Genomic DNA, 12,180 nt, shown 5'->3' with positions numbered 1-12,180 from the left:
GGCTTATAGCATCATGCTTTTCCAACTAGGGTTATTTGTAGGTAGTAGGTTGGCCAGGGCACCAGCCACCCGTTGAGATACTACCGCTAGAGAGTTATGGGGTCTTTTGACTGGCCAGACAGTACTACATTGGATCCTCCTCTCTGGTTACGGTTCATTTTCCCTTTGCCTACATACACACTGAATAGTCTGGCATATTCTTTACATATTCTCCTCTATCCTCATACACCTGACAACACAGATTACCAAACAATTCTTCATCACCCAAGGGGTTACTGCACTGTAATTGTTCAGTGCCACTTTCCTCTTGGTAAGGGTAGAAGAGACTCTTTAGCTATGGTAAGCAGCTCTTCTAGGAGAAGGACACTCCAAAATCAAACCACTGTTCTCTAGTCTTGGGTAGTGCCATAGCCTCTGTACCATGGCCTTTCACTGTCTTGGGTTAGAGTTCTCTTGCTTGAGGGTACACTCGAGCACACTCTCCTATCTTATTTCTCTTCCTCTTGTTTTGTTAAAGTTTTTATAGTTTATATAGGAGATATTTATTGTTGTTACTCTTCTTAGAATATTTTATTTTCCTTTTTTCCTTTCCGCACTGAGCTATTTTCCCTGTTGGAGCCCCTGGGCTTATAGCATACTGCTTTTCCAACTAGGGTTGTAGCTTAGTAAGTAATAATAATAATAATAATAATATAGCTTAGCTAGTAATAATAATGATAATTGGTTCTGGGGCTCTCTACTGGCTGTTTTAATCCTCTGGATAATTGGTTGGACAATCGTATTCTGCGAGGGTTTTCTGGAAGAAGAAAGGTTCAGCAGTTTCTTGATAACTGTAGCAGTATTAGTTGTCGGTTTATTCGGCTGATTCCACTTTGTTGTTCCCTCTAGACAGTTTTTCTTTTCTTTGACAACGTAATCCTAAGAATATTGGAAGTCATTAGTATCGATGTGATCCATTAAAGGAAAAAGTTTTTGCTGCCAACTTCTTTCCTTTTCTGTCTTCCCATTCCTGAACGTTTACCTGATTGTGCCGTTGTTGCTATTGTTGTTGTGGTTTTTTTTTTTTTTCCTCCCCAGCTGGAGCATCGTCGTCAGCCTGAACGACCCTTCAAGGAGAGCTGCAAGTTTCTCCTCCTCTTTTGCCTCAATCTCTCTCCTTCGTCTCTTCTCTCTGTAGGTCGGGATGAAGGGACCCCAACCTTCATTTTCCTTCTATGAACTAGGAAGTTCAAGAAGACTGATCAATTGGAGTTACATAATGCTTACTTTTTCTTTTTCCTTCACCAAAGACAGAGAGAAGACAATAAACAGGAGCGCACCCTCGTCCATTCACCTGAGGCTGGGATTCGCGCCTACTACAAGCTACTGTGCACGCTTGCACTCCTACAGGAGCTTGCCCTCAACTATGTGTGTTTACTCCTTGCACGCTCCCTTTTCTGCTCGCACTCTCTCCTGTGCATGTGCAAGCTTTTATAAGTGGAAGAATGGAAGTTCTCCAAGAGGACATTCTTAGAGTATCCCCTCACCTGTTCACACATCCGGAAAGTCCTGCCTGCAATTAAAAAGTGACGTTACTTAACTAGTGAGTGTGTGAGCAGGACGACTAATCCACCCCTGCTACCACCCCCCCACTAACTAGTGGTGGGTAGTTTTACTGTACTGTACCTGGCTAAAAAGTTTATTGGCTAGTTTTCAGCATTCGCTGAACTAGTATCCACTGTAAAGAGCTCAGTGTTTGTATAGTCTTTTTATAGTTTATATTTGACATATCTGTTTTTGACGTTGTTAACCCTTTTACCCCCAAAGGACGTACTGGTACGTTTCACAAAAGCCATCCCTTTACCCCCGTGGACGTACCGGTACGTTCTTGCAAAAAAATGCTATAAAAATTTGTTTTTCATATTTTTTGATAATTTTTTGAGAAAATTCAGGCATTTTCCAAGAGAATGAGACCAACCTGACCTCTCTATGACAAAAATTAAGGCTGTTAGAGCAATTTAAAAAAAATATACTGCAAAATGTGCTGGGAGAAAAATAACCCCTTGGGGGTTAAGGGTTGGAAATTTCCAAATACCCCGGGGGTAAAAGGGTTAATAGTTTATATAGGACATATCTGTTTTGACGCTGTTACTGTTTTTAGAATGATATATTGTTAATTTATTCTCATCACTTTATTTCCTTTCCTCACTGGGCTATTTTTCCCTGTTGAAGCCCTTGGGCTTATAGCATCTTGCTTTTCCAACTAGGGTTGTAGCTTGGCTAGTAATAATAATAATACATACATACATACATATACCAAAGGCACTTCCCCCAATTTTGGGGGGTAGCTGACATCAACAAAGAAACAAAACAAAAAGGGGACCTCTACTCTCTACGTTCCTTCAGCCTAACCAGGGACTCAGCCGAGTTCAGCTGGTACTGCTAGGGTGCCACAGCCCAACCTCCCACATTATCCACCACAGATGAAGCTTCATAATGCTGAATCCCCTACTGCTGCTACCTCCGCGGTCATCTAAGGCACCGGAGGAAGCAGCAGGGCCTACCGGAACTGCGTCACAATCGCTCGCCATTCATTCCTATTTCTAGCACGCTCTCTTGCCTCTCTCACATCTATCCTCCTATCACCCAGAGCTTTCTTCACACCATCCATCCACCCAAACCTTGGCCTTCCTCTTGTACTTCTCCCATCAACTCTTGCATTCATCACCTTCTTTAGCAGACAACCATTTTCCATTCTCTCAACATGGCCAAACCACCTCAACACATTCATATCCACTCTAGCCGCTAACTCATTTCTTACACCCGTTCTCTCCCTCACCACTTCGTTCCTAACCCTATCTACTCGAGATACACCAGCCATACTCCTTAGACACTTCATCTCAAACACATTCAATTTTCAATATTAAACTTACCCGATAATCATGTAGCTGTCAACTCCGTTGCCCGACAGAATTCTATGGAGGGATACGCCAGCTATCACAATACTAGAAGGGGGTGTACTTACCAGCGCCACCTGTGGCCAGGTACTCAATCATTTGTTGTTGACACCTCCTCAATTATTCCTCTGTCGTGCTTCCGGCTAGACGTTCTGGGATACGCTCATGGTCTTCGAGTTTATTCATGGATATTTGGTGAAGTATTCTCTTAGATTAACGGCTGTCGCATACTGGAATCCTTTTTATATTAGCTAGTTAGCTTTTATATAAACTCTGATTAACGGTTAATGAATTTTTGCTTGTTTTTGGATCACCCTTTGACTTACTCTTTGAAACAAGATGTCTGACGTTTCGCAAGCTCCCTCCCATAGACGATGTAGGTCTTGCAATAGGCGTATTCCGAAGGTCTCGGTAGATCCTCACACCGCTTGTTCTGACTGTAGGGACAGGCCCTGTCTATTAGAAAATCGGTGTGAGGAGTGCGCCGGACTTTCGGAATTGGATTTTGTACGTCTTTTAAAATATTCATCCAAGTTAGAGAGAACTAGAGCTAGGAGAAGTTCTTCTCACTCTTCTATGTTTTCCTCACCTCATGATCCCCTACCTTTTCCTACCCCTGTAGTGGCTACCCCCGAACCTACTGTGTGCCCTCCGCCTGATATGTCAACTGTTTTGCGTGCTATTCAGGCTTTAGGAGATAAAGTAGAATCAGTGGTAAGTGACCATAAGTCTCTGATGGCCGAGGTTAAAGAACTGAAGGTCAAGAGTGCAGTGGGTGGAAATAGTGCCAGTGCTGTGACGAGTGCTAGTGTCTGTGCAGTGCCAAGTGCTAGTGGTGCCAGTGTGGTGCGTGAGTATTTTTCTGTGCGAGCCAGTCGTCCTCCCAGTCCGGGACCTCTTGCAAGCTCCCATGCCCAGGGGAGAAGCAATGTCGAAGGGCTTAAGGGTTCGACAGGCCTTGTTAGGCGCACAGAATTATCCTCGGTGGTTGCGGGCGTGTCTTCCTTAGACCGTCACTCCCACCTGCAGACGATTGAGCCCGTCTTCTCGTCCGCTGATCTTCATGCAGGGAAGAAACGTTGGTCTCAGGTCTCGAGACCGCTTAAACGTAGAGTTCAGTCAGCGAGTGCTCAGCCAGGTTGCAGTCATTGGCTCAGCTCCGACTCGCCTCTGTCATCGGTCGACTGTACTCCGCCCAAGAGGAGTAAGGTTCTGCCTATACAGACCCCGACTGTGACTTTACCTCAGTCTGTTATCGTTTCTGCCGACCCCAAGTGGACCCTGCTTCAGTCCATGCAAGTTCAGCTTTCGGACTTGATGCGTGAGTGTCGGGCTGAGAGTGTTGCACCTCCTGCACTCCCTCCACCTGTTCTCGCTGCACCTGTGCTCGCCCAGCCTGCACCTGCTCCGCCTGTGCTCGCCCAGCCTGCACCTGCTCCGCCTGGTCGCAGCACCATCTGCCAGGCGTACGATGTTGAACCACTTTCGGAGTTTGCTGTTCACAGTGTTGTTCAACCTCAGCCTTCTTTAAGGCAACCCTTGCTTTGGGATCAGGAGAGTTACACTCTTCCTCCTCCTCCCCTTGCTGCTCCACCAGTGGTGCAACTCTCGGTTGGGGTACAACAACCTCTCCCCTCCGTGAGTCTGTCTGCTCTACCAGCGCTGCACCGAGTTCAACCCTCACTACACCATGCACTTGCGCCTCAGGAGCCTCAGCTTGCTAGAACTTTACCTTGTTCTGCGCAGCCTCAACCTTCTCATGCTCCACTCATCTCTCAGGAACAGGAACGGACTACTCCGCCTCCGTCCTCCGCTCAGCTGGTGCAATCCTTGGGTGCAACTCTTACTAGGAGTCAACCTCCTTCACCCTTGCACCTGCCTTCTGCTCCGACTGTTGTTCAGCCTATGCAGTCTGAACCTCAGGTTTTCCCTCAAGTTGAGGAAACCTCTGTTGTTGTTCCTACCCGTTCTGACTCTGCGGTTCAGCATTCTGGTCCTTTTGCTTCGCTACCTTCTGCTGATGAAGTGTCGGATGATGAGGAGGCACATCTTGATCCCTCATCAGACGTGGAGGAGTCTAAGCTTTCTCCATTGTCTGTTGATTTTAGAAAGGTCTTGGCTCTACTCAGGGAGCTTTACCCTGACCACTTCGTCTCTGCTGTTCCCCGCTCTCCTCCATCTGAGTTTTCGCTAGGCGTGCAACAAGCTAAGTCGAGCTATACTAAGCTTGTCCTAGCTAGATCCTCCAAGAGGGCCTTAAGGACCTTAGGGGAGTGGCTTCAGTCTAAACAACACCTGGGCAAGACTTCCTTCATGTTCCCTCCAACGAAGCTCGCATCGAAAGGTTGCGTTTGGTATGCCACAGGGGAAGCACCAGGCTTGGGAGTTCCTGCCTCTGCCCAGGCTGACTTCTCAAGTCTGGTGGACTCGCCTAGGAGGACTGCGATGAGACGCTCGAAGGTTTGTTGGACCTTCTCAGACCTGGATCATCTTCTGAAAGGGTTGTTCAGAGCTTTCGAGATGTTCAACTTTCTCGACTGGTGCCTGGGAGCCCTCAGCAAGAAAACATCTCCTGCGGACAAAGACTCTGCCATGTTAATTATGTCCTGCATGGATAAGGCTATCAGGGATGGATCGGGTGAGCTAGCGTCGTTATTTGTATCAGGGGTGTTGAAGAAAAGGGAACAACTGTGTACCTTCCTCTCAGCCAGCATTACACCGTGCCAGCGGTCACAGCTCCTTTTTGCTCCACTCTCAAAGTTCCTCTTTCCCGAGGAGCTAGTTAAGGACTTGTCGGCTGCCCTGATACAGAAGGACACGCACGATCTTGTAGCTTCATCGGCTCGTAAGTCTAAGGTTACCACCTCTGTCCCCAAGACTTATCGCTCTCCAGTGGCTGATACCCCGGCCACTAGGTTCATACCGCCCTTTCGTGGTAGAGCCCCCAGCCGAGGAAGCTCCCGTCCAGACTCTCACAGGGGCAAGTCTAAGAAAGGACCCAGGACATCTAAGGGAAAGCACTGACTCTCAGATTCTCCAGACAACAGTAGGAGCCAGGCTCAAGATCTTCTGGCAAGCCTGGGAGAAGAGAGGTGCAGACGCACAGTCTGTCAGTTGGCTGAGGTACGGTTACAGGATTCCATTCTGCCTCAAACCGCCTCTGACCACATCGCCCATCAACCTCTCTCCCAACTACAAAGAAGAGGACAAGAGGCTAGCTTTGCAACAGGAGGTGTCGCTACTTGTGCAGAAGAAGGCAGTGGTTATAGTCCGGGACCATCAATCCCCGGGCTTCTACAACCGTCTCTTTCTTGTGGCCAAAAAGACAGGAGGTTGGAGACCGGTGCTGGACGTCAGCTCTCTCAACGAGTATGTCACCAAGCAGACGTTCACGATGGAGACGACCAAGTCGGTCTTAGCAGCGGTCAGACAGGAGGACTGGATGGTCTCGTTGGACTTGAAAGATGCATACTTTCACGTTCCCATTCATCCAGACTCCCAACCTTTCCTGAGATTCGTTTTCGGAAAGGTTGTCTATCAGTTCCAAGCCCTGTGTTTTGGCCTAAGCACAGCTCCTATGGTCTTTACTCATCTAATGAGGAATGTAGCGAAATTCCTACACTTATCGAACATCAGAGCCTCCCTCTACCTAGACGACTGGCTGTTGAGAGCCTCCACGAGTCGTCGTTGTCTGGAGAACCTCTCTTGGACTTTAGATCTAATCAGAGACCTAGGTCTATTAGTCAATATAGAGAAATCTCAACTCATTCCCTCCCAATCCATTGTGTACCTGGGAATGGAGATTCAGAGTCGGGATTTTCGGGCTTTTCCATCGGCCCCCAGGATAAACCAAGCCCTACAGTGCATCATGAGCATGCTGGAGAGGAGCAATTGCTCAGTGAGACAGTGGATGAGTCTCACAGGGACCCTCTCATCTCTGGCCCTGTTTGTCGAGCTAGGGAGACTCCACCTCCGCCCTCTTCAATTCCATCTTGCAGCTCATTGGGACAAGGGCTCGACTCTAGAAGCAGTCTCTATCCCTATCAACCAAGAGATGAAGACCACTCTCCGGTGGTGGAAGCACAATCTTCTTCTCAAGGAGGGTCTATCATTCGCCATCCAGACCCCCCATCTTCATCTCTTCTCGGATGCATCGGACTCGGGCTGGGGTGCGACCTTGGACGGACGGGAATGCTCAGGAGTATGGAACAAGGAACAAGGATTACTCCACATCAACTGCAAGGAACTGTTAGCAGTCCATCTTGCCCTGTTGAACTTCAATTCCCTCCTGCTAGGCAAAGTGGTGGAGGTGAATTCAGACAACACCACAGCCTTGGCTTACATCTCCAAGCAAGGAGGGACCCATTCGAGGAGCCTTTACGAGATCGCAAGGGACCTCCTCATTTGGTCAAGAGGTCTAAACCTCACTCTGGTCACGAGGTTCATCCAGGGCGATATGAATGTTTCAGCGGATCGCCTCAGCAGAAGGAATCAGGTCATTCCCACGGAATGGACCCTCCACAAGAGTGTGTGCAACAGACTTTGGACGTTGTGGGGTCAACCTACCATAGACCTGTTTGCCACCTCCATCACCAAGAGACTTCCGCTTTATTGTTCCCCTGTTCCAGACCCTGCAGCGGTTCATGTAGATGCTTTTCTTCTGAACTGGTCCCATCTCGACCTGTACGCATTCCCTCCGTTCAAGATTATAAACAAAGTTCTGCAGAAATTCGTCTCGCACGAAGGGACACGGCTGACGCTGGTTGCTCCCCTTTGGCCTGCAAGAGAATGGTACACAGAGGTACGTCAATGGCTAGTCGACTTCCCCAGGACTCTACCTCTAAGAGTGGACCTTCTACGTCAACCACACGTAGACAGGTTGCACCCAAACCTCCACGCTCTTCGACTGACTGCCTTCAGACTGTCGAAAGATTCGCTAGAGCTAGAGGCTTTTCGAAGGAGGCAGCCAGTGCGATTGCCAGAGCTAGAAGAATTTCCACTCGTAGAGTCTACCAGTCTAAGTGGGAGGTCTTCCGAAGCTGGTGTAGAGCCAATTCAATATCCTCTACCAATACCTCTGTGATCCAAATAGCTGACTTCCTTCTTCATCTTAGGAATGAGAGGTCCCTTTCAACATCTACGATTAAAGGGTATAGGAGCATGTTGGCCTCAGTCCTCCGCCACAGGGGTTTGGACCTGTCTTCCAACAAGGACCTTCAAGACATTCTCAAGTCTTTTGAGACGTCTAAAGAACGTCGTCTTTCCACTCCAGGCTGGAATCTGGACGTAGTCTTAAGGTTCCTTATGACATCTAGGTTCGAACCTCTCCAGTCAGCTTCCTTCAAGGATCTTACCCTCAAGACTGCTTTTCTCGTTTGCCTTGCAACAGCTAAGAGAGTCAGTGAGGTTCATGCCTTCAGCAAGAACATTGGTTTCACAACCGAATCAGCTACATGTTCTTTTCAGCTTGGATTCCTAGCAAAGAACGAGCTTCCTTCACGTCCTTGGCCTAGATCGTTCGAAATACCTAGCCTCTCCAACATGGTAGGTAACGAACTAGAGAGAGTTCTTTGCCCTGTCAGAGCTCTCAAATATTATCTGAAGAGGTCTAAACCTATTCGAGGACAGTCAGAAGCCTTATGGTGTGCCATCAAGAAACCCTCGAGACCCATGTCCAAGAATGGGCTTTCGTACTATATAAGGCTTCTGATCAGAGAAGCACATTCTCACTTAAAGGAGGAAGACCTTGCATTGCTGAAGGTAAGGACCCACGAAGTAAGAGCTGTAGCTACTTCGTTGGCCTTTAATAAAAACCGTTCTCTGCAGAGCATTATGGATGCAACCTATTGGAGGAGCAAGTCAGTGTTTGCATCATTTTATCTGAAAGATGTCCAGTCTCTTTACGAGAACTACTACACCCTGGGACCATTCGTAGCAGCGAGTGCAGTAGTAGGTGAGGGCTCAGCCACTACATTCCCATAATCCCATAACCTTTTTAACCTTTCTCTTGAATACTTTTATTGTTGTTTTTATGGTTGTTACGGTAGGCTAAGAAGCCTTCCGCATCCTTGGATTTGGCGGGTGGTCTATTCATTCTTGAGAAGCGCCTGGGTTAAAGGTTTGGTAGAGGTCCTTTAGTAGGGTTGCAACCCCTTGTACTTTGGCACCTTTGGGTTGATTCAGCCTCCAAGAGGAACGCTGCGCTCAGTAAGGAAGACGAACTTTAAATAAAAGGCAGAGTAACGGTTCTATTCGACTTCCTTACCAGGTACTTATTATTTCATTGTTATTTGAGATAACTGTTATATGAAATTTTGGGATACTTAGCTATCCTTTAATCATGTACACTGGTTTTCACCCACCTCCCTGGGTGTGAATCAGCTACATGATTATCGGGTAAGTTTAATATTGAAAAATGTTATTTTTATTAATAAAATAAATTTTTGAATATACTTACCCGATAATCATGATTTAATCGACCCTCCCTTTCCTCCCCAGAGAGAACCAGTGGACCGAGGAATAATTGAGGAGGTGTCAACAACAAATGATTGAGTACCTGGCCACAGGTGGCGCTGGTAAGTACACCCCCTTCTAGTATTGTGATAGCTGGCGTATCCCTCCATAGAATTCTGTCGGGCAACGGAGTTGACAGCTACATGATTATCGGGTAAGTATATTCAAAAATTTATTTTATTAATAAAAATAACATTTTCTGTCTCTCCATCACTTTCATTCCCCACAACTCCGATCCATACATCACAGTTGGTACAATCACTTTCTCATATAGAACTCTCTTTACATTCATGCCCAACCCTCTATATTTTACTACTCCCTTAACTGCCCCCAACACTTTGCAACCTTCATTCACTCTCTGACGTACATCTGCTTCCACTCCACCATTTGCTGCAACAACACACCCCAAGTACTTAAACTGATCCACCTCCTCAAGTAACTCTCCATTCAACATGACATTCAACCTTGCACCACCTTCCCTTCTCGTACATCTCATAACCTTACTCTTACCCACATTAACTCTCAACCTCCTTCTCTCACACACACTTCCAAATTCTGTCACTAGTCGATCAAGCTTCTCTTCTGTGTCTGCTACCAGTACAGTATCATCCGCAAACAACAACTGATTTCCAAATTTGTCCTTTACAACACGTACCTTACAGCCTACACTCATGTGCTAAATGTCTCTGTAAGTTAAGGAGTTTGTTTCGTGAGAACATCTGGTCATTTTGTGGTATATTACATGAGGCATATTGTTCTTGAGGTTATACAAACCTTTCATTGTCTCTGCCAAAGGTGAGATCTCCATTGGATCATTAACAACTCAGTTTGGTAATAACAGACTGGTAAGGGAACTCACTCACTCGCTCGTCTGACTATGTCAAGGTCAATTTGGCTTTGGCTGCATCAAGGGTGGATGTAGATGCTGCTGTTCTTACCTCTCTGCTGCTGTTGACTCTTTTTTTATTTATTCCTTTGGATAATTCATTTCCTGACTGTTCCACTTCGCTATGGAAGGGGTAACAAAAGTCCAGGAAAGCCAGCTGTAGTCGTGGGGACTTGGTTCCCGAGGACACCACCTCTCTCTTGGGATAGGTGGATGGTACCCGTGTGGTTCCCGCAGAGCCATGGACCAGTCTTGCTTACGTTCTGGTACTGGCCATTCTGGTAGCCCAGTAGCTGTGCCCTGGTGGGTTATGCTGTCAACCCCTGTCACTCCAACAATCTCAGTAGCGAGGCCAGAGGGCCGGGTAGCCTTTGCTGATCCGTCTACTCTGGTAGTCGGCCGGATCAGATGGGAGCTTGTCTCTCGTTCTGTTTCAGGCATGATGAGAAAGTTGTTGCGGCTTCCTGCTTTTGCATGGACTTACTTTGGGAAGAGAAGGTGGCACCATTTGATGCCATGATAGAGGGCTTGTAGTAGGTGGAGAATGTGGGTCGAAGGGCTCTTTGTATTGTGCCCATGAACACGATACCATTCTTGTCCCTCAACCCTGACCTGTGGTGCTGGGTTTACTGTGTGCTGAGTCTAGCGCCACGCTGTCTTGTGTCGGAGTTCTCCTTCCATGGCCTTGGGCATGCCGGGCCTTTTTCTTCTCCAAATTATGCGCCTGGTTCTGTCCTTGGGACGGAATAAATGTAATCATGAGAAGAAGCGGACTCCGTAGCATGTGGCATCACCTTCATTCGCTGCAGCGGACGACAGTACTCCAGGGCAGGAGGTCGTGGGGATGTTGGCCTGCGGTTTGATGCCCACGGAGGCTGCCTACCCTGAGTTGGAGAGTTCTTTTCTGGAGGTCATGGCACTCATCGTGAATGTAACATCTTGGGGGAGGGTACGGTGGTTCCACCAGCGGGGAGGACATCGGTTGTCTATCGGCATTTCTGTGGCCCTCTTGAATCGAAGCCAAGGTTGACCATGCGTTGGACCAGGTGGATAGTCAGATCTGTGGATCTGGAAATTTGTTTGGTTCAAGCAGGTCCAACGAGATAACAGGATCTTGCTCTCTAGGCTATGGAAGTTTTTTTATGCCAAAGAATGCAACGTCTTAGCCGGAGTTTCCACTCTGAAGGGGGCCCTCCCTTTATAGAGACTCAAGGCTGAAGTTGCGTCCTCATTGAGTGCTGAGTTGACGGTCACTTAAGGTCAGGATGGAAAAAGTAAGGTCTGTGCTGTCTTCCATCAGAGAGGAAGACTTCAGGCTTTCCATAGATCTGAAAGATGCATACTTTCAACTGCCTGTTCATCAGACTTCTTGAAAGTACTTCAACTTGTCTCTCAACGGTATGGTGTACCAGACTATGTGTGGCTCCTCAGGGGTTCACTCAGGTGTACATTGTGGTAGCCGCTTGGGCCCACTCGTGAAGGATGAGACTGCTGGTGTATCTCAATGACTGGTTGATCCTGGCCTCTTCAAAGAGACAGTTGCTTCAGAATCGAGATCGGCTTCTTGCACTTTGCCACGATCTGGGGATTGCGGTAAACTGGGGAAAAGTTAAAATGGCATACCCAAGCAGAGGGTGTGAAGTACCTGGGCATGCCGATAGACTCAGCAGCAGCAGACATTTTCCCATAGACGATGGCATCGGCAAGCTTGGGGAGGTTGCACGACTCTTCCTGTCAAAGACAGTTGCTCCAGTTTAACATTGGCAACATCTCAGACATCAGTCTATGTAAGAGAAGCTTATTCCTCTAGGGTTTCTCCACCAGAGTTCCCTTCTGTGGTGCCTG

At 47.5% G+C, this 12,180-nt stretch overlaps 2 protein-coding genes across 54 annotated transcripts in view; one reads left to right on the top strand and one right to left on the bottom strand.

Moving 5' to 3' along the window:
* The window catches only part of LOC137633422 (putative leucine-rich repeat-containing protein DDB_G0290503), a 549,442-nt gene that overhangs the window by 141,373 nt on the left and 395,889 nt on the right, over nucleotides 1–12,180 (bottom strand). The window lies entirely within an intron of this gene.
* Nucleotides 1–12,180, top strand: part of LOC137633435 (splicing regulatory glutamine/lysine-rich protein 1-like) — a 408,786-nt gene that overhangs the window by 174,029 nt on the left and 222,577 nt on the right. The window lies entirely within an intron of this gene.

The sequence above is a fragment of the Palaemon carinicauda genome, chromosome 43, assembly GCF_036898095.1.
Source record: "Palaemon carinicauda isolate YSFRI2023 chromosome 43, ASM3689809v2, whole genome shotgun sequence".
Lineage (NCBI taxonomy): Eukaryota > Metazoa > Arthropoda > Malacostraca > Decapoda > Palaemonidae > Palaemon > Palaemon carinicauda.
This window is presented reverse-complemented; position numbering and strand designations above follow the sequence as displayed.